We start from the raw sequence: 23,736 nt of genomic DNA, 5'->3' as shown, positions 1-23,736 counted from the left end.
GCCCTCTCCTGCAGGCCTGGTCCTTCCCAACTGCCCTCCCCTGCCGGCCATCTTGTGACAATGTGGGGGCAGCCATTTGTGATGATGTGGGGCAGCCATCTTATATGCGAGGGTGTGAGGGTCAATTTGCATATTACCTCTGTTATACAGGATTACATAATTTAGTTTTGCAAGTGTTTAGTATGTAACACTTTTTACTTATTTGTTTTTGTCAACAATATGATTGCAAGACTTAATTAACCGTGTTGATGCCTATAGCTGTGGTTATGGGTTTTTACTGTTTAGTATTCCTCTGTACTGCGACGGTGCATTGGTGTATTAATCTGTTTTACTGTTGATGGGTATTTGAACTGTTTCCAGCATTTGACTTTTATGAAAAAGGCTGGTAAGAACGTGTGTGTGTGTGTGTGTGTGTGTGTGTGTGTGTGTACACACACATATATATAATTTCCTATATGGATGTGCAATAGATTTTGAAGGTATATGTGGAAGATGGATTGTAGGGCCATAAGGTATTTGAGTGCTTAACTTGATGCTATAATTCCAAACTGTTTTCCAAAGTGTTCCAGTTTGCTCCACATCTTCACCACAGTTTGATATTGTTAGGCTTTCTAATCGTCTGTCTGGTGAATGTGATATGGTGTCTCATTATGTTTTGTGTGTTTTCTAATCCTCACCTGAGGATATTTTTTCCATTGATCTTTAGAGAGAGAATGGAAGGGAGGGAGAGGAGAGAGAGAGAGATATTACCTCCTCCATATACCCCCACCAGGGCCGGGGATTGAACCTGCAACTGAGGTATGAGCCCTTGGCCAGGAATCGAACCAGTGACCTTTTGTACCGTGAGCCAACGCTCTGACCACTGAACCAAACTGGCCAGTCTCATTGTGGTTTTATTTTGCTTTTCTCTGATTAATAATAAGGCTTTTGGCCATTTGGTTACCCTATTTTCTTTAAATATATTTTTATTGATTTCAGAGACGAAGGGAGAGGGAGAGATAGAAACATCAATGATGAGGGAGAATCATTGATTGGCTGCCTCCTGCACTCCCCACACTGGGGATTGAGCCCACAACCCAGGCATGTGCCCTGACTAAGAACTGAAGTGACCTCCTGGCTCATAGGTTGACACTCACCCACTGAGCCATGCAGCTGGGCCAGAATCTTTAGGAGGATGGTATCCAGCTTCCTGGGTTCAGATCCTGGCTCCACTCCTCATTGGCCGCATAACCCTGGAGAATTTATTTAACCTTAATGTGCCTCAATTTCCTTACTTGTAAAATAGGGATCATAACAGTACCTACCTTATAAGGTAATCAAGAGGATTAAATGATTAAATGGTTACGTATAATATGTATAAAGTACTTAGAATAGTATCTAGCACATAGTAAGTGCATGAACATTGATTTCTCTATTTATAACCTTTACAATGTCCCAAGAAAGTTTTAAAATTTTCTTTATAAAAACATATATGACATATATAACATATATTTCTATATATACACATAACATATAAAAATATATATTCCTAGGAACCTTAACATTTTTAATGCTATTATAAATGGTATTTTTAGTTTTTTCGGGGGGGTGTACAATACTATTGTGTTTTTCTTAGTATGTCTTATGAGTTGATTATAGTAATGTTTGATTAATAATTATTAAGTGCTTGTGTTGCATAAGATGCTGCTAGGAGTAGGTAAGAAATATGGACATTTCCATCTGGGTGAATTTCCATCACAATTGCTGCTCTGGTTTCATGGGATTGAACATATTACGAATTTTGCATAATTTTAAAACATTGTATCTCATTGGCTTCTGTTGTTGAAGCCTGTCTGAGAGTGTTGGTGGTCTAGTTCATTTTATCTTGTATGGCAGGCTACTTTCCGTTCATTATCTCTTTTTAAATGTATGAGATCATTATACATCAGTATTTGCTTATAGACCATCCCCAGTGTGCTTCAGGTCCTATTTTTTCCTAAATTCTGTACTGAAAGGGCTACACCCTTTGAGATTGGAGCCCTGACTTTGTACATTGACTCGCATCTGGTAAGTAAGCTTTCCCTGGAGGAAACCCATGTTGTTCCTTTTCTATTTGTCACACACATCTCTATGGGGTTCTAATTCTTTCTTTTAATAAGAAGAAAAAAAGGAAAAGAAAAAAGCAGAGAGATTTCCCCTTGACTTGTGTCTTCCTCTGGTTTCAGGTCTAAGCTTTCTGGTCACGTGGTACTTCACCTCACGTGGGAGGTGAAGACCCAAACTGCCAGGCTCTGTGTGATTTCACTTTGTGTTGCAGGAGGCAGAAACTCAAAGTGAAACCAATGAAAAAAACCAATGTGTTCTTAATGGTTTTTACCCAAACCATAAATCTGTCTCTTGGAGGGAGAGGGGAATCACCCAGCATTTGATCCGGTTCTTTAGCATGTTCCAGGGTAGTATTTGCCAGTTCAGTGAGCCTGGGCTGGGACTCACTCACGGGTTTCACTGAAAATGCAGATTCCATGGCCTGACCTAGGCCAAGGGAATAAGACAGTGAGGCAGGGATTTAAATATTTTAAGATACCCTGACAGTCAGTAGGACCGGGTAACAATGCTGAAGTTGCGGTATGGTAGGCTCAGGCTTTCATTGATCACATATCACTTAATGGAAAATTTCACAAGAGGTTTAAAATAATATAGCCAACACCAATTAAGTGCCGTGTGTCAGGCACTTCACATTTAAAACTAGGTACTGTGGTTAGCACCATTTTATAGAAGAGGAAACTGAGGCACAGAGAGGTTAAATAACTTGCCCAGAGTGAAAAAGTTGATGCAGAATTGTCATTGTTTTTGTTGATCCTCAGAGCAAAATCCTGCCTTTTGTTAATTACAAAACAAACAAAAAACTGGCATACAGCAGAAATGGGCCCAAAAGGTCTACTTGGATCATAACTGTACCTTGGTATTGTGTTATGTGACTTATAAATTATTCCTTTCTGAGCATTCAGAGACCCCATGGCCTGGGGTAGGAATTCCACAAAAGGAAGGCATATGCAGGCAATCATAGTTTCTTAGACACACTGGTAACTTCTTAGCAGATGCCCATGCATAGATGAAAAGACTTTGGGATAGAATAGAAATATTACCTTCTACCAGGCTCTGTAATAAGTGTTTTACATGTATTTTCCCATTTATTCCTCACAAGAACTCTCTTCATTAACTTCTATTAATAATCAATTGAACAGGTAGCTAAGGCTTAGTGATGCGAATAAACTCATTCATGGTCATACAACTTCTACATCGTGGTTGTGATACGAAGATAATGCCTCTCTCTCTCCAGAGATTAGCCTTATTTCACTGTATTGTCTGCTTTTGACTCAATAATCAAATAGGATTTTCTGTTTTCTAGAGAAGTGCTATCTATGTCATAGTAACCCAGACATCCCAGTAGATGAGTGGATGAAAGAGCACTATGTGCTTTAAAGAGACCTTTTCAGTGGCTTATAATGTCATACATCACTTGCTTGGCTTCCCTGTTTTGTCCTCTGGTTCTGTTGTCTTTGCCTGACCACTTGGCCAGGTAAGAATCCATCAGAGCTAATGTTATCATGGCCAGATTCATGGCCTCTAACAAGATTGACAGATGTCTAGAAACTGGAGGAGGCCCATATGTTTTTGAAGGAACGTCATAACTTTGCCCATAAGTACTCAATTTGCTTACCACTGTGCTAAAAAGATGGTCACCTTCTATGCCCTAATTGGGCTCCTTAATTTTCATGAGAGGATTTCAATGTCTAGTATTGGGCCATATGTAGGTGAGAATTTAATAAAATTATTTTTGAGGCACCTCAGAATTGTAGAGTGTTTGGTCATGAAGAAACCTTAGAAACATCTAGCTTGCACAGCAAAGGAAACCAACAAAATGAAAAGACAACCCACTGAATGGGAGAACATATTTGTCAAAGACACATCTGATAAGGTGATAATACCCAAAATTTATAAAGAACTTATACAACTCAACACCAAAACACACACACACACACACACACACACAAGCCCACGCCAATCCCAAACAATACAATTTTAAAAATTGGCAAAGGACCTGAATAGATACTTCTCCAAAGAGAACATATAGCTGGCCAATAGACATATGAAAAGATGCTCAAAGTTACTAATCATTAGAGAAATGCAAATTAAAATCACAATTAGATATTATCTCATTGTCAGAATGGCTATCATCAATAAATCAACAAACAGCAAATGCTAGCAAGGATGTGGAGAAAAGGAAACCCTAATACACTTCTGGTGGGAATGCAGATTGGTGCAGCCACTGTGGAAAACGGTATGGAGTTTCCTCAAAAAATTAAAAATGGAACTGCGGTTTGACCCAATGGTCCTGTTCTGGGAATATACCCAAAGAAACCCGAAACACTAATTTGAAAGAATATACACACCCCTGTGTTCATTGCAGCATTATTTTTTTAATAGCCAAGATTTTGCTTGGCTGGTGTGGTTCAGTGGTTGAGCATCCACCCATGCACCAGGGGGTCACTGGTTTGATTCCTGGTCAGGGCACATCCCCGCATTGTGGGCTCAATCCCCTACGGGCAGCATGCAGGAGGCAGCAGATCAATGTTGATGTTTCTCTATCATTGATGTTTCCATATCCTCCTTTCCTCTCTCTCTAAAATCAATTTAAAAAAAACAAACATGTTTAAAAAAAATAGCCAAGATTTTGAAGCAGCCCAGTGCCCATCAATAGATGAGTGGATAAAAGAGCTGTGGTGCCCTAATCAGTTTAGCTCAGTGGATAGAGTGTTGGCCTGTGGACCGAAAGGTCCCAGGTTCGATTCCAGTCAAGGGCATGTACCTTGGTTGCAGGGCACATCCCCAGTAGAAGGTGTGCAGGAGGCAGCTGATTGATGTTTCTCTCTCATCAATGTTTCTAACTCTCTATCCCTCTCCCTTCCTCTCTGTAAAAAATCAATAAAATATATATTTTTTAAAAAAGCTGTGGTACATTTACACAATGGAATACTACTCAGCCATAAAAGAGAGGAAATCTTACCTTTTGCAACAGCATGGGTGGGCCTGGAGAATACTATGCTAAGTGAAATAAGCCAGTCAGAGAAAGACAAATACCATATGATTTCACTTATATGTGAATCTAATGAACAAAATAAACTAACAAACAACATAGAACCAGACTCATAGATACAGAGAACAGACTGAAAGCTGTCACAGGGGAGGGGGCTGGGAGAAAAAGGTAAAAGTGACTAAACAAAACAAAAAACAACTCCTAGACACAGATAATATATGGTGATTGCCAGAGGGAAAGGGGGTTAGGGGGAGGTAGGAGAGAGTAAAGGGGAGATAAATGGTGAGGAGACTTGACTTTGAGTGGCGAACACACAGTATAATATACAGATGATGTATTATAGAATTGTACACCTGAAACCTATATAATTTTATTAACCAGTATTACCCCCAATAAATTCAATTAAAAAATCACCTAGCTCAATTTCTCCATCTTACTGAAAAGAGAAGGGAATACCTACATATTAAGTTACTTGTACAAGGTAACCTAGTTAGTGGCAAGACTAGTTCCTGACCGCCAGCACATTATCTTTATTCTGTCCCTTTAATCTGGTTTTATACTGGCACTGCCTTAAGCTCAATCATATCATGAGTAAGCTGTAAGAATTTTAACTTCAAAATGATTCATATAGTAGGGCTTTCTTTTAAAGGCTAGTGATAAAGTTGTTTTAGATTTCTAAATATACAGTGGCAGATTCTGGGAGAAGCTCTCCTAAAATATCAGGTCTGCAGGGGGATTTAATACCCAGCAAAGTAGAAAGCCTACTTAAGGATATTCCACTTGCTTATACATATGTTTAATGGTGAAGAAGAAAACCTAACAAAAAAAATAATAAAATGAAGAGGTACATATTGTTATCATCTTTACTAGTTTTTAATCTACTCTAGGCCTCCTGCCTTATTGTGGAGGTCTCAGACACACAGGCGTGGGTTGTAATTTACACCATCCCTCTGACCCAGTGTCCTTGGAGAATGAGCATAAGAGTGGGAGAGACCTAATAAAGAATCCATTCATTAAATTCAGTATTTCATTCATTAAATATAATCCCATCAGTGTTGAAGAGTTAAGGCAGTAACATCAGGGCCCCTGCCCCTAACTCATTACTTGGCCCTTCTGCTCTGCTTCATACTGATTTTGTCCCATTGACTTCCCACTCAGAGTAGAAAAGGCCCATGGTCTTTTTATTTTTTCCCCCAACATTTTACTGAAGTGTAATATTCATACAGAAAACTGCACATATCAAATATACGGCTCCCTGAATTTCACATAATGAACACACCGCAGAGTACCACAGACCTGGTTTCACAGTCTGGCTTCACTTACCATCTGTAACCTTAGGCAAGTTATTGAACCTTTTTGAGCTTCAGTTTTCTCACCTATCAAATGGGAAAGAAATAATAGCATTTCATAGATATTTGTGGGGAGTAAATGGTAATACATGTAATTTACCTGGCATTCTTCTTCCTTTCCCCAGTCCTAGGAGATCTTTTGCAAAACACCCTCTACGTGGATTAGATGTGTGGTAGCTGAAATTTTTAAATGTTAAATAACAGCTCATATGAATCAGGAAGTGTAGTTAATAACATGAACTATAGAAAGCAAATGGCTAAGTGTTAACTACTTCCTACTTTGCTGCAACTGATTTTGGCCCATTCTTTTCAAGGGTTTATCTGAGAAACTAGGTTTGAGGTAAAGATACACACTATGTATTTATTCATATATATCCTGCTTCATCCCAAAAAAGGGACTACAGAAATACATATAATACAACAGTATTTAAAACAAATAGATAGGTGAATGGAGGCTAAATTAGAAATGTAACTTAAAGCTTGTGGTAAGGTTGTTACACAAAATGCATGAAATTCAGATCATTTACACCACTGATTGATTTTTACATTATAGTAGATGCCAACTGAATGAAGGTATATTCATTGAGGCAAATGATTACCAATAGGGTTCAGTTTTGAAATTTGAAATTTAGATGTTTGTAAAATAAACTAATAGTAGAAACAAATACAATGTTGTTGTTTTTATTATCACTGGTCAAGTAGTGGATCTCATAGTCTAGTTTGGGGACTCCCAGGGATCCCTGATATCTTTTCAGTGGGTACATGAGGGAGGTCAGACTGTTTTTATAACAATAAGATTTGCTTCTTTTACTTTTTTACTCTCTGGACTAACCCAGAGGATACATGATGTGTAGTATCCAGCCATCTTCTCTAGAGCCTGGCATTCAAATAGATTTTTTTTAAAAAAATGTAAAACAAATGCACACTTCTAATAAAGTTTTGTTTTGGAAAATAGTTATTTTGCATAAAAATATGCTATTTATGCCAACATGTGATAGGTTTATCATTGTTATTTTAGATAAATTAGATTTAGATTCATTTCTAACATGGAAAATACAATATATATATAACTAACATAAACGAAAGCTCTTTGGGGTCATCAAAGGAGTCCTGAGACCAAGACGTGTGAGAACCCCTGGGTTAGGAGTCTGTGTACCAGCGACTGTGTTGGCCCCAGGTGTTAATAATGGCACGCAAAGCAGTGTGGCCCCTAAGTTCTCAGAAATGCTCCTTTACATCACTTCCTGGGCACAAACCTACAAGTAAATACATACAATTGTTCCAGATAGTGTCTCATCTCCACTTTGTTTATCAGTGTGTTCATATAACAGATATTTAGTTCACATTGGGGTTATGATAATAAAACAGAAAAGGTCTCAGCCTTCATGGAACTTATGTGTAATGTGTTTTTGAGAGAGCAGAATTGTGAAGCATTTACAATGCTGTATAGATAAATATATACATTTGGTACCCAGTTGTGACTCTGGAATTGGTACAGAGTGGACCTCGGATTGAATGAATGCCTCTCTTCACTGTGGGCCAGGCCCTGTGCTGAGTACTGTGTGGGTTAACTTCATAGCAGTCCTATATAGTGTAGAGCATCCTGTGCCTTTGGAGGTGAAAAAATTGAAACTCAGAGGGTAAGATAATGTGTCTAAGTTGTCAACTAATAAGAGATCAAATCAGGATTTGTGCATTTTTATAGCACCTTTTTAAAAAAATATATTTTTATTGATTTCAGAGAGGAAGGGAGAGAGAGAGAAACATCAATGATGAGAGAGAATCATTGATCGGCTGCCTCCTGCAGTCCGCTTCCTGGGGATCGGTCCAGCAACCTGGGGATGTGCCCTTAACCGGAATTGAACCCAGGACCCTTCAGTCTGTAGGCCACGCTCTATCCACTGAACCAAACTGGCTAGGGATTATGGCATCTTTGATTTAGGTAGTCTTTCTATTTTAAGGAAACAATAGACTTCCCCTTTAACAATCCCCACATCCATGTTAGAGGAGGGACTGGCCTTGCCATACTAAGGCAGCGTGTCTGTGGACCATGTTCTGATACAGCTGCAGGGAGCAATGGTATAGAAACCTTCACATCCAGGTTGGGAATCTTCCAGCACCAAAGTAGCCAATGCAGTAACCACCGCAAGGCCTGTTCTCCCACACCACCTTCTGCCTTAGCCAGGGAAGATTGCAATCTCTTCTTTCTTTGCCAGAGAAGAATACTGTTAAGTCTCTCCTAGAGGTGACCATTCTGGACCTGTATATGGTTTAATTTGGACCCTCATGGATGTGGTGTGCCAATCTAGGAGCACCTTTGGCTTCAAAGCCAGGTGAGTTTCATCCACTTGAGTTTTGCTGGCAGGTGCCAAGGCAGGCACTTCTGGTCCTGGAGGAGCCTCTGAGCTTTCTGATGCACCAACTCCCCTGCCCAGCACTTCCACCCTCCCAGAACTTTCTCCATGAACAGCCAGAGAATGTTGTCACCCACGGTCAGAGCCCAGTGTAGTTCTGCTTTGTGTGTCACCCTCTTCAGAAAACAGTCCAAAGTCTGTGCCCAATTTTGGAACCTTTCAGAAATTTCAGGAACTGGAAATAAGTCCTCTAAATGGAGAGTGCACATGCATGCATACCCACAAATAATCTTCATTTCGGGATGGAGTCAGGGCCTCTACTTGCCAGATTTTTGAGATCCATCCTAACTCCAGTGCATGTCGTTCTGCAATTTGAAACACTTATGGTAAGTGTAGCTGATGAAGCCTGGAGGGTAGCTGGTAATGGTGGATTGTGCAGAGAGGGACATCGTTTATTATATAACTGAGTTTGAAACGTGCAGGTTTCCTCTAGATGGTGTCCTCCATTGAAAGATGACATGCTATAGTTAGCTTCCCAACAAAGCCCTCTCACCTGTGATGCCATGTTTCATGTCCTCACTCTCCTCTCCTTCCCTGTGGTTGCTCATCATAGCATTTAAACACTACAGCAGTCTCAGCTGCAGATCTCTTGCCCAACTTATCAATCGCTCCCTGACCTTTGTACTGTTAGCTTGGTGAACTTTCGGTACATTCACAGGGCAGGCAGGAAAACAATGCCTCTGTGCTCACAACAGCCAACCCCCTTACCCCCATTGCCCTGTCCTCCTTACCACTTGTAACTCTTTGGACCATGTTCTAAATAAGGGCCCATCCCCAGCTTTCTCAAATCCGGAGCTTGGCTTGCGTTTGGGGAAATGGGGGAAAGCAGTTCCAGTAGGGAATTTATAGCTGCCGGTAAGTGTGTTTTCCACTGGCCAGGGATAACCGTGAATTTCCTCCCCTTTCTCAGAAATGGGTTGTCAGCTTGTGCTTCAGCTGGCATTGTACAGCCCTCTCACGTCCCATCCTCAGGGTGAGGCATGTTGTCCCTGAGGGTGCTGTTCCGCAGACCGGTGCCTTCAGAGTTGTCTGAACAAAGCAAGTTAGAGTTGGTCTAGTTTAACCACAGGCCCTTTGAGGAGAGTCAGAATCCTTATTTCAAGCAGAGGACAACCCAGTCGGAGGGACCCTTCCTGGTGTGATTTTCAGAACAGTGGTGGCAACATGGGGACTTTGGAGTGAGCCAGGCTCATTCTGACCTTTGGCAATTTAACCTCTGTACACCTGTCTTCTCACACTGGGGGCATATACCTGCCTCCAACGGTGGTAGTGAGGGTTAAATGGATCCTGTAGGCACCTCTCTGGGTCAAGATTGAGTCTGCCCTCTTGATTTATGCGCACTTTTAATTGTATCCAACTTCATGATCTAAACCTGTTTACAGTGCCAGTTGCTGTTGATTGGACACGCGCCCCCCCCCCTCCCCCAGCAGTGAGCGTTAATAAGGCCGTTGTGTCCATGAGGGCGTCCTTAGCTGCTTGGAGAGATGGAAGGGGAAGAGAACAGAGTGACAAGTAAAAGCCATGCTTCAAGCAACCCGAGGCTCCAGGAGAACCGCTGGAGAGAAGGACGAGGCAGATGAAAGCGCCGACAGATGCAAGCTGGGGAGCCATCTGCATGTGTCTGGGCCCCAGCCTGCTGGCCACTTAGGTGCTTTCCCCTCTTTTCCTGACTTTTACTGAACAGGCTGCCACCAGACAACTGGAGAGCTTGGCAGGGTTCCGGGAATCTGTACCAATGCCATGCCTCCCGACGGCAGAGCCCACACTGGTGGTGCCTGCACAGGGCAGGGCGACGTGGCCTCGTCAGGCCGAGCTCTGACTGATGCGAGCACGCTAGCACCAGCCGGTGTGTTCTCATTCCAGGGAGTCAGGAGGCCTGAATCCAAATCCCATCTTTGTGTAGCTTTGGCCCTTTAGCAAGTCCCGTCAGCTCTCTGAGCCCAGATCTATGTGAGTATTATGAATGTGTGTGTTGCACTCGGTAGGCCTGAGACCCTCCCCACACTGGCGGGTGTGCATGTGAAACCCTGTTTCTGGACCTCCTTAGAGGCAGTACCACCTGGCAGGATTAGCACCTGAAGAGCAGTTTCTCACTACCAGCACCTCTCACACCCTGATTCGTTTTTGAAAAATTAGTTTTTGGACTCCTATACACCACTGTGACCAAGGTTGCTGCAACAATGACCTCGCCAGCTCCCAGCACCCCCTGCAGCCCAGCGGCCCTGCTGCCTCCCCTCAGTCCAGCCTTTCTCAGCTTCCACCCCGAGCCTGCTGCTCAGCTGCCACACGGCCCAAAATTTCCAACCCGTCAATGAATCTTTCCCTCTGGGTGTGCTCTGCCTGAGTGACTTGTAACTTCCATTTTTTTTCTGGTTTTGCTCTCTAATCTCAAGAGTCACATCCAACAGAATGTTCGTGTTAAAAACAAAAAGGGGGAGAGGGGGTGTGTTTTTTTCAATATCTCTCTGTTAATCAGAATGACTTGGGTTTAAATGAAATGCCTTACCCAGACAGAACTCATTTCGAAGACTAGAGCTGTTCGTTAGAAAGTGAAAGTAGCTGATAATCCTTTTTTATGTGAAGAAACTGGCAAATGATTTAAACCTTTTTCCTCCTGGTAACTTAGAAAAAAATAGCAAAGTTACTTGAAATGTGTCGCCTTTTATTTTCCCCTCCTTGTGCCCAGGATAAAGATGTCATAGAAGCTTTTGTGTCCCACACTCCTGCTAAACTCTTTAGGTAGGAGACGTAATTGGCTTTTTCCTTGAGAGGAGGGTAGTAACAGACTGTGTCTGAGCTATTCTCTTGCAAATCCCGGTGAGTACTGAATAATAAAGTCTGTCTAGCTTCTAGTCTGCAACTCTTCTCTCTTTCCTTTGAACAAGGGCAGTAAGTTGCTCTTTTTCTGCTTGGTTCTGGCGCTGAAAAAATCCAGTAGGTGGCCAAAGAGTCTTTATGAGACTAAAGACAGCTTCAGAGAGCCATTGGACCAGGTTTTAAAAAGAAAAGTGGGCTTGATCTTTGACCAGCAAACAATGCTAGAGGAGTTGAATGGTGCTTCAGGACCCCAGCTTGGGGACAGGTGACATATTTAGGCGAATTACAAATTGACATGTTTGCCTATAACTCAATTAAGTTCTCAAAATAATCCCTGGAACTGGCGCTCAGACGGTTGAAGCAAGTACTCAGACCAGAGCTCTCAGCCGGCCTCATTTTAGCCTCATTTCATAGCATGGTGTCATCCTGTGCATCGCCACAGAAAGAGCCTCTCAGGTGTTCTCTATGCAACATGAAAGAACTCTGTCAGCACCACATGAGCCAAACCCCGGGAGTCCCATGGCTGAGAACTTTGCCCTTTGTAAATTACTTTTGTAAAAAATTCTAAGTTGAGGAGCCAGCGATAAGGAAATTGCTCAGCACTGCTTTATGGTTCCAGCATTCAGTGTCCCATGTTCTTTGAGTTATGAAAAGCCTAAGAAGCAAGCATCACCCTGCTCTCAGTTACCTAGAACTGGCTACGATTATAAAAGATGATAGATAGATAGATAGATAGATAGATAGATAGATAGATAGATAACAGTAAAATAGTCATTACATAAATTTTACCACTTTAGCCATTTTGGGTGGCATTAAGTACGTTCATATTATTGTGCAACCATCACCACCATCCATCTTCAGAACGTTCTCATCTTCCCAAACTGAAACTCTGTCCAGTTTACCAACTCCCCCATTCCCTTCCCTAGCCACTGGCACCCGCCGTTCTACTTTCTGTCTATGAATTTGACTACTCTAGGTACCTCATGTAAGTGATCATGCAATATTTGTCCTTCTGTGTCTGCTTATTTTAGCATACTTTCTTCGAGGTTCATCCATGTTGTAGCATGTGTCAGTACTTCATTCCTTTTTAAGATTGAATAATATTTCATTGTACATATACACCACCATTTGTTTACCCATTCATCATCTATAAACATCTAAGTTCCTTCCACTTTTTTGCTGTTGTGAATAATGGACTTTAGATTCTTTTGGTTAGACATGCAGAAGGGGGATCACTGGATCATGGGGTAACTATTTTCAATTTTTTAAGGAACTGCCATACTGTTTTTCATAGAGGCTGTACTATTTTACATTCCCACCAGCAGTACACAAGGATTCCATTTTCTCCACATCCTTGCCACCAGTTTTTTCTGTTTTTTGTTTGTTTGTTTGTTTTTTGTTTTTTTTTATACAAGGCACCCTAATGAGCCTAAGGTAGTATCTCATGGTGGTTTTGGACAATGGGTGCTTTACGTTGGTGTTTGGTGGTATGCACAGCTGAGCCCCCTGCTGTGTTTCTGTGTGATGGGACAAGGCATGAAGAGGGGCTCCTTGCCCTTTTTGTTTCCTGGAGTCTATAGCTGTAACTGTGTGCTCTGCCTGCTCTAGCTAATCTCAGAGGCTCCTTTGGGCAACTACAGATAAGAAACATGAGATCAGGACTTGCTCTTTGAAAGGAGGTTGTAGTAACTTGGGGTGGGTTAGGGTTCCCTGAAGATCTTTCTTCCAAGCATGTGGGCAGGAGCCAAGGCACTTAATTTGACTGGTCTGCAGAGGGGTGTGCTTTCATCGAAGGCTAACTTACCACTGACACATTCTTTCGTTTTTACAAAGATCTTCTACTCCTTCCACTGCTTTTTAAAAAGACACCTGTAACAAAAGCATTAGTTTTCTAGGGTAAATGGAAAATTGCAAGGCCTATTTATCTCAGGTTTATGTTTTAAGAGGAATGATTGCTTTTTAGATGATTTCGAAAATTGTGTCTCCAATCCCAGACTCTGTAATACAAGGAGATAACAGTATCTGTAAGATTATCCACTTAAATTAGTAAAACAAAGTAAAGCAATTACATAAAATTTGGGAAATAAAAAATATATAACTCATTCCCATTACTGACACTTCTTTCTAGTAAATTTCTTTCCAGTCCTTTTTAACTTTTTTTAAAAACAAAAAGCTCTAATAATATATATATATGTATATGTGTATGTGTGTGTGTGTGTGTGTGTGTGTGTGTGTGTGTGTGTGTGTGTATATATATATATATATATATAGTGTAAATAAAGCTTCCCAAAAGGATTATATGCCCATTTACAGTGCCATTAACAATACAGCATATGAATGTATTTGCACATTTTATTATATCTTGGTGGACTTTGGGCATTTTTTTCTCATTTAAAGAGAAAAATTAAAAACTACTTTGCTTAATATATATTTCTTTTGTAATTTTTGTTACAAAATATTTTTTCCACTTTTTTTTGTTGTTGTTAATCCTTGTCCGAGGATACTTTTCCATTGTTTTTTTTTTGTTTTTTTTTGTTTTTTTGAGAGAGGGAAGACAGAGAAACATCAATGTGAGTTCTATTGGTTGCTTCCTGCAGGAGCCCCGACCAGGGCACGAGCGAGGGAGGAGCCTGCAACCAAGATACATGCCCTTGACCAGAATCGAACCTGGGACCCTTTGGTCTGCAGTCCAACACTCTATCCGCTAAGCTAACCCTGCTAGGGCTGCTTTTTTATTTTTGACATAGAGATGGTTCATATTTCTTTTTGTTGTTGTTTTGTTTTTGAAGGGCCTTTGGAATTTAGGAGAAAGAGAGGCAAGGAAAACACACCTGGGGAAAAGGGTGGGGATGGGTGCAGGCGTGCTCCATAGAGAGCCACTGAGATGGTTCATATTTCTGTGTGGGTAAGCCAGTGATTTTCAACCTTTTCATCTTATGGCACACATAAACTAATTATTACAATTCTGCAGCACACCTAACAATATATTTTTTGCTGATCTGACAAAAAATTGATATAATTATGATTCATTCACACTGGACAGCTATTGTGTTGGTTGTTGTCATTTTTTTTAATTTGACAATCTAAGGGAAAAGAGGTCACTTTCTCTGACTAAATAGTCAGGCATTGCAAGTTTGTTTGTTTTTTAAGAAGGCTGTGTATTTATTTATTTATTTATTTATCCTCACCCAAGGATATTTTTCCATTGATTTTTAGAGTGGAAGAGAGAGGGAAAGATAGAAAGATCGATGTGAAAGAAACACATTGACTGGTTGCCTCCTGCACACCGTTGCCTCCTGCACACCGTTGCCTCCTTGACTAGGACCTGGTCCGGGGAGGAGCCTGGAACCAAGGTACATGCCTTTGACCAGAATCGAACCCAGGACCCTTCGACGCTCTATCCACTGAGCCAAATCGGCTAGGGTAGGTATTGCATGTTTTAGAAATTCTTGCAGCACACTAGTTGAAAATCACTGGGTTAAGCTATTTATGGTTTTTCTTTTTTTTCCCTGTCATTTATTTTTTTAAAATGTATCTGTATTGTTGAAAGCATTAGAGATGTCCCCTTTTTCCCCCACATTGACCCCCTCCAACCATCACCACCCCGCAGGCCTTCACTGCACTGTCGCCTCTGTTCATTGGTTATACATACATGCAAAAAAGTTCTTTGGTTTATGAATTTTCTTTTTTTGATGTTTCTTTAATTCCTAATTTTATATAGCCTACTAGAGGCCTGATGCACGAAATTCTTGCAAGAGTAGGTCTTCCTTCCCCCAGCTGCTGGCACCGGATTCCCTCTGGCACCCAGGACCTGGGCTTCCCTCGGCTGCCCACGGGCACCCAGGACCCCGACTTCCCTCACAGCCCCGGCTTCGCCTGGAAGGATGGTTGGTCTAATTAGCATATTATGCTTTTATTATTATAGATTCCTTATTTGCATTCAAGTTTTAAAATTTCTTTCTCCTCCAGTGGTATGATACATTTCTTTCTCTCTATCAGTATGACAAATTTTGTTTTTGTCCATTTTTTAAAAAATATTTTTTTATTTATTTCAGAGAGGAAGGGAGAGGGAGAGAGAGATAGAAACATCAGTGATGTGAGAGAATCACTGATCAGCTGCCTCTTGCACACCCCACACTGGGATTGAGCCCGCCACCTGGGCATGTGCCCTGACTAGGAATCGAACCATGACCTCCTGGTTCAACAGGTTGATGCTCAACTACTGAGCCACACCAGCCAGGCTTTTTGTCTTATTTTTCTGTTTTATTTTTATTTTTTTTAATATATTTTATTGATTTTTTACAGAGAGGAGGGGAGAGGGATAGAGAGTTAGAAACATCGATGAGAGAGAAACATCGATCAGCTGCCTCCTGCACACTCCCTACTGGGGATGTGCCTGCAACCAAGGTACATGCCCTTGACCGGAATTGAACCTGGGACCCTTGAGTCCACAGGCTGACGCTCTATCCACTGAGCCAAACCGGTTAGGGCTTATTTTTCTGTTTTAAAAATACATTTCTAACTAGTTAATCCTAAGGAATTTATTTTGTGTATGGTGTGAGGTAGGAATTTACCTTGATGTTTTCCCTCAAATTGGTGGCCAGTTATTCCAACAATTACTAATTCCTTCCATCTCTGATGATTATTGGTGCTTTCTTTATCATAAACTAACTTCTAATAAGTATATTAGACAGATCTATTTCTATTTTATCTATTATGTTCTATTAATTATTTGTTTTTTTCTTGCATAGTCACAGGCTCTTTTAATTATGGACTTATAATAATTTTAATATATGCTACCTCTTTTGCCTATAATTCTTTAGCAAAGTTTTCTTTGCTATTATCACCTGTTTGTTTCTTTTAGACACATGTGATAATTTTGTTTTTTCTCTGTATAGTTTATTCAGTTGGGGTTTTGATCAGAATTACATTTAAAATATAAATTAATTTGGAATATACATTTTAAATATAAAAATTTATTCTTCCTATCTAAATTTTGTCTCATCTCTATTTCTTGTTATTTCTATATATATTTAGTTTATGTCTAAGTAGGTTTTTTTCCTTTTATTAGTTGCACCCAAACCTTGTTGAATTTGTTGCTTTGTGAATGGGGTTTTTTAAATTGAACTTTTGTGATGGTTATTGCTTTCATATAGGAAATGTGTATACATGAGCATTATAACTATCCACTTTACAGAGCAAAGTATTGAAAAGAACAGTCTGCACAGTCTTTGGATTGGTCAGACTTGGGTTTGAATCCCAGCTCTACTACTTACCAGATGCCTGGCTCTGAGAATACAGTGCTACAGTGTTGGACATAAAGGATTTTAATAAATGATGGCTATAGCTTTTAGATTTCTCTTGAATATAGTTTTTCATTCATTTCTTTGGGGTTTCTAGTTAGTGATATCATCTATAATTAATGATAATGTAAACTTTTTCTTTCCAATATTTAAATTTCTTTATCTGTTTCATGTCTTACTGCATTGACCAGAAAAGCTTGCAAAACAATGCTAAATAAAATTTTTTTAGGAGAGATTTTTATTCTTATTTTTAAAGGAATTCCTCTAGATTTTCACTATGAAGTATAAGGCTGGCTGTGGTTTGAATATTGTTTATATGTTGGAGAAATAGATTTCATTTCTTACCTTTTAAATGTTTTTAAATTAGAAATCAGTTATCTTGGAAGGTTCATACAATTTGAACAACTTTATTTACAGATTGCAATATTAACATTAACTAAGAGGAAAGATAGAAATTAAGAATCAATCTTATTTTGAATATACAGGTTATTTCTTCTAAAAATACCTGTCTGTCTATGAGGTCTTTATGAGTCCTCTTATGGATTTGAATACTGAAAATCAGTTAATCTCCTGGGGGGTGAGCCTGTTGTGGTGGGCTGGGAATCTTCCTTTTAATGGCCTAACCACTAGTTTCTTTATATAGAAATATGTACCTTGATTTTATATCTGATTTGGGGCCCACAGGAACCTTTTATCTTTGAATCTTACTTTGAATTCCTATGTATACAAAAACTTGAAACAATTAAGTTTTAAGTAGAAACTATATTTACATTCTGTAATCTTAAACTAGCTATTCTTCTGGTTAAAGTTTATTGGTATTTTAAAATAACAATTGTTTTTCTGATGTAAAAGTAATTATATTCATTATAGAAATTTGAAAAATACGGGCAAACACAAAAACAAAAATGAAAAATGGTACATAGAGTTTTGTTAGATTTTTTTTCACTTATTGTATTTTGAATAATCCCAATTTTAAGTAGCTTTCTACTTCATGATTGCTAATGGTTAACATGTTATTCATCATTGAAATATTTTACCATTTATGCATTAAAGCCCTATAGTACATACCAGTATTTAGCTTGTTCTGAGTTTTTCATAATGGCAAATAATTTAATGACAACCATCCTTATACAAATATCTTTGTCTGCATTTCTTTGGGAAAGTTTCTACAATTTTAATATATATACATTTTTTATTGATTTCAGAGAGGAAGGGTGAGGGAGAGAGAGATAGAAACATCAATGATGAGAGAGAATCATTGATGTGCTGCCTCCTGCACACCCCTCACTGGGGATCAAGCCCGCAACCTGGGCACATGTCCTGACCGGGAATCGAACCATAACCACCTGGTTCATAAGTCAATGCTCAACCACTGAATCATGCCGCTTGGGCTGTACATGTTTAATATCTGGATGTACTTGTCCCTTCTCCCTCCAGTCTATTTTTTTTATGGCAAGTTTGTTTCTGTATGTAACTACAGACTTATAGCCTACTCAAGATTTAAAATTTTCTGTCATTCTATTCAGTGCAGTAGAAAGAACTTGAGCTGTACAATCCTAGGACTTGGATTCCACACCTGGCTCCACCACTTCCTATTTGTTTAAGTTGGGCATGTTATTCACTATCTGTGTGTCCAAAAATCAGCACTTACTCCAAATTCATCTGAAGCAACAGGACCAATTTGACCAGTCACCTCACTCAGGTCTATCCCATTCTATAAAATAAGCCATTGTTTTAATCCTGCGGAAAATTTCTAAGTCAGTATTTTGGTGTGTGTGTGTTTGTTGTTTTTGTCATTGTTGTTGTTTTTAAATATATTTTTATTGGTTTCAGAGAGGAAGGGAGAGGAAGAGAGAGAAATAGAAACATCAATAATGAGAGAGAATCATTGATTGGCTGCCTCCTGCACACCCCCAACTGGACATCAAGCCTGCAACCCAGGCATGTGCCCTTGACCAGAATCGAACCTGGGACCCTTCAGTCCTAGGCTGACACTCTATCCACTGAGCCAAACCAGCTAGGGCTCTAAGTCAGTATTTTGATTATAACTGTTTTATCTTGTCCATTGTCACCATAATATAATTTAAATAACATTAAGATGTTCTGAGCAACTTAACTTTATAAGCACCTTATATGCATATACATGTACACATATAGAAATCCAGTTGTACAATCATACTCATAAATGAATGATGATAATGTAGTAGTTAAGAAATAATGATTTTACTATGGCACTTTTCTGATTTTTATTTATATATTAAAATATTTTTATTGATTTCCAGCAAGAGAGGAAGGGAGAGGGAGAGGGAAAAACATCAATGTGAGTGAGAAACAAAGATTACATAGGAAATTTGATGTAACCTTAACACTTTTATTGTAAAGAAATATATATGTGCTTGGCTGTAAAATGTAAATGTTAAGCATCAATTTTTAAAATATGTTTTTATTGATTTCAGAGAGAGGAAGGGAGAGGGAGAGAGAGAAACATCAATGATGAGAGAGAGTCATTGATTGGCTGCCTTCTGCATTCCCTCTACTGGGGATGGAGCCTGAAACCCAGACATATGCCCTGATCTGGAATTGAACCATGAGCTCCTGGTTCATAGGTCAACGTTCAACCACTGAGCCACTGAGTAAGGCAAGCATCAATTTTGTAAGTGTATAACAGTTACAGTTTACTGAACACCTACCATGGGCCAGATGCCTTTTTTGAATGCCTTATGCATGTCATCTCTTTTAATCCTCATGACAGTGCCCAGGTGGTAATTACATCTGTTTTGTAGTTGAAGGAACTGAAGTTTGCCAGATTGGACACCTGTATTAGTGACAGCCAGTAACTGATAGAGCCACGATGGAACCCAGAGCTGTCTCATGTCCCAGTCAATGCTCTTTCCGTGTAATCTGCCACATCCAAGTATATTTGCAGTCCTTGTTTTGCTTTATAAAATCCGACATCTGAGAGACTGGAGGAGAAAGAAAAACCCTTCTTTTAGCTGAAGCCTGAACTTGGGTTTCAATGCAGGAATAAAACATGATCTGATACACAATGTTATGGCTGTAATGCGTTGGATATATGAAGAACTGATGCAATTCTGGTGTAAAGATAAATTGTGGGGAAGAGGAATGGATTTGGTGTGGAGAGGGCTGTGTGTCTTAAAATTTGAATTACCTGTATTACCTGTCATATTCTGTAGGTAATTGCTTCAGATCCTTGACTTTGATGCAGATATTTATGACATTAAAGATAATCACTTCATGTAATAGATTTAATGAAACTATTTGATTTTTTTCCTTATAACAAAATCATTGCATTCTATTATAAAGAAATAAGAAGATAGAGATAAGCAGAATGGCGAAAGAGAAAATCCCTCATAATCCTACTTCCCGGAAATAACCAGTTTAATGTTTTGGTGTCCACCCTCTGTTATTTATTTATTTATTTATTTTTAATTAAGTTTAGAGAGGAAGGGAGAGGGAAAGTGAGAGGAAGAGAGAAATAGAAACATCAATGATGAGAGAGAATCATCTATCGGCTGCCTCATGCATGCCCCACACTGGGGATTGAGCCTGTAACCCTGGGCACGTGCCCTGACCAGGAATCCAGCCGTGACCTCCTGGTTCATAGGTCAACGCTCAACCACTGAGCCACGCCAACCGGTCCACCCTCTGCCTCTTTAAATTTATATGTGAGGCCCTAGCTGGTTTGGCTTAGTAGATAGAGCATCGGCCTATGGACTGGAGGGTCCTGGGTTCCATTCTGGTCAGGGGCACATGCCTGAGTTGCAGGCTCAATCCCCAGTAGGGGGTGTGCAAGAGGCAGCCGATCAGTGATTCTCTCTCATCATTGATGTTTCTATTTCTCTCCCTCTCCCTTTCTCTCTGAAATCAATAAAATATATATATTTTAAAATTTATATGTGAATACAATTTTTTATTATTTACAAAAATGGGATTATCTATTTGTAGAAAACCTTTTTTTTCATCAAAAAATATTTCATGAGCTCTGACTGGTGTGGCTCAGTTGTTTGGAGCATCCTTCCATGCTCCAAAAGGTTGCAGTTTCAATTTCCAGTCAGGGCACATACCCAGGTTGTGGTTTTGATCCCTTGTCAGGTGGGTGCCAGAGGGAGGCCATCAATGTCTGTCTGTCTGTCTGTCTGTCTCTCTCCCCCCCTCCTTTCTCTTTCTAAAATCAAGGAAGAAAATATATATCATGAGCATCTTTTCCAAGTAAATACCAAATGATGACATGGGTGTTGTGGGAGGGGACGCTAGAATGGGAGGCCCTGGTGATTTGGCGGTGTATTGGGCCAAGGTCACGGGTCAGCTGAGGCCAGGGAGTTGAGGAGGTAAGCAGAGATCAAGGATTGGACCCCTATCACCAAGCCAGGCCGCCTGGTCAATGACATGATCAAGTCTCTGGAGGAGATCTATCACTTCTCCCTGCTCATCAAGGAATCAGATCATTGACTTTTTCTTGGAGGCATTGCTCAAGGTCGAGGCTTTGAAGATTATGTACATGCAGAAGCAGACCCACTGGCCAGAGGACCTGGTTCAAGGCATTTGTTGTCTTTGTGGACTACAAATGGACATGTCAGTCTGGGTGTTAAGTGCTCCAAGGAAGTAGCCACTGCCGTCTGTGGGGTCATCATCCTGGCTAAGCTCTCTGTTGTCCCTGTGCAGGGAGGCTACCAGGGGAACAAGATTGGTAAGTCTCACACCGTCCCTTGCAAGGTGACTGGCCACTGTGGTTCTGTACTGGTGGCCTCATCCCTCCCCCCAGGGCCACTGGCATTGACTCAGCCGCTGTGCCTAAGAAGCTGCTGCTGCTGGCCAGTATCCACAACTGCTATACCTAGGCCAGGCGCTGCACTGCCTCCCTGGGCAACTTTGCCGAGGCCACCTTTGAAGCCATCTCCAAGACCTACAGCTATCTCACCCCCGACCTCTGGAAAGAGACCATGTTCACTAAGTCTCCCTATCAGGAACTCACTGACCATCTTGTAAAGATCCACACCAAATAAATAAATAAGACCCACACCAGAGTGTTTGTGCAGAGGATCCGGGCTCCAGCTGTGGCCACCACATAATTTTATACAAGAAAAATAAAGTGAATTAAGCCCGTTTAAATATATATAATGAACTTTTAAAATGAAATTAAGTATTCTCCAGGTTCATTTTTTAGTTTAATTAAGTATAGTTGATATACAATATTATATTAATTTCAGTTGTACAATATAGTGATTCAACATTTTTATACCTTACAATGCAATCACCCCACTAATTCTAGTAATCATCTATCGCCATGCTAATTTATCACAGTATTATTGATTATATTCCCTTACCTTTTTACCTATTCCCTCCTCCTATCCCCCCATTGGTCCAGGGTCATTTTAATAGGTGTAAAGTATTCATTTCATGGATGTATGACAGTTTCAGTAGTTAATTTCAGATTTTTAAACAGGTTGCTTCCAATTGCCTTTACTTGTAGAATCATCACAAATTTGTCTTACCATAATATCAACTAATACTGTCTTATTCTTTTAGGCTCTTTTCATTCCACTGTGTCTACACATAGGTGATTACATCCCAACATCCTAGCTTATAATTGTGATGAAATTGTTCTAGCCTACAAATATTCCCTACATTTGGGCCAATAAGGCTGAGGCTTTCAAAGCTGTATTAGTCTGCTAGAGCTGCCATAACAAAGTCATATAGATTGGGTGGTTTAAGCAATAGACATTTATTTCCTCACACTTCTGGAGACAAAAAGTTCAAGATGAAGGTGTCAGCAAGGTTGGTTTCTTCTGAGGCCTCTCTCCTTGGCTTGTTACTCTTCTTGATGCTCTTCTTCCTCTGTCTTCACATGGTCATGTGCGTGTGTGTGTGTGTGTGTGTGTGTGTGTGTGTGTGTATCTATTCTTATAAGGACACCATTTGGATTAGGTCCCACCCTAAAGACCATTTTACCTTAAGTACTTTGTAAAGGACCTATGTCCAAATACAGTCACATTCTGAGGTACTGGAGGCTGGGACTTCAACATATTAATTTGGCAGGGACACAATGCAGCCCACAACAGATGTATACACTAGCTTTATTGCGAAAGGTCCCACCAAGGAGGCAATTTGTAGTAAGGCTTTTTAAGTTTCCATGACATTTTATTGTTTAACACATAACAAATCCTTAGCCTGTAAGACTCATCAGGGCAGGGATTGTTTACTATTGTATGTAGAGCCTGGAACATCATCAGTGTCTACCAACTGCTGGTTGAATGAATGAGTAAATGAATGTCAAGTTTCTTTAGTAGCATAAAGTAATGTAAAGTCAACCTACATACTTATTTTTTGAGCATGTATTTCGTTACTTACCTGAGGTGTGCATATGATGTAGTGTCTGAGATTGCCAAATCCATTGCCATATTGAAGTCGGAGGCAGTGGGTAAAGTCACCCCAATACGCTGCTCACCGTGAAGTGACACACAAGCACTAGATAGGACTTTCTTTTGAGGGAAAGAGAGCGAGCGAGTTCTCTGTCCACTAGGATATGCACATGTTCTCTTCAGTGTTTACATATGGTCAGGTTTTCATGGCTATCTAGTATGATTTACTGCAATGTCTTCAGCACTTTTTACAGTTGAAAACTCTGGTCTGATCCTTGGACCTGGGAACATAGGGACCTATTCTGTGAGCAAGATGACCAGTGGCCAGGCAGTGTGGACAGAGTCATTGGGAATGTTAAAGCACTGTCAGTGGTCTCTACTTATAAGTACTGTTTG

General features: G+C 40.2%; 1 pseudogene; it reads left to right on the top strand.

Moving 5' to 3' along the window:
- The first annotated feature begins 9,655 nt into the window (after nucleotides 1-9,655).
- Nucleotides 9,656-21,986, top strand: LOC102260748 (annotated as a pseudogene).
- Nucleotides 21,987-23,736: the final 1,750 nt, after the last annotated feature.

The sequence above is a fragment of the Myotis brandtii genome, unplaced genomic scaffold, assembly GCF_000412655.1.
Source record: "Myotis brandtii unplaced genomic scaffold, ASM41265v1 scaffold1144, whole genome shotgun sequence".
NCBI classification, from domain to species: domain Eukaryota; kingdom Metazoa; phylum Chordata; class Mammalia; order Chiroptera; family Vespertilionidae; genus Myotis; species Myotis brandtii.
This window is presented reverse-complemented; position numbering and strand designations above follow the sequence as displayed.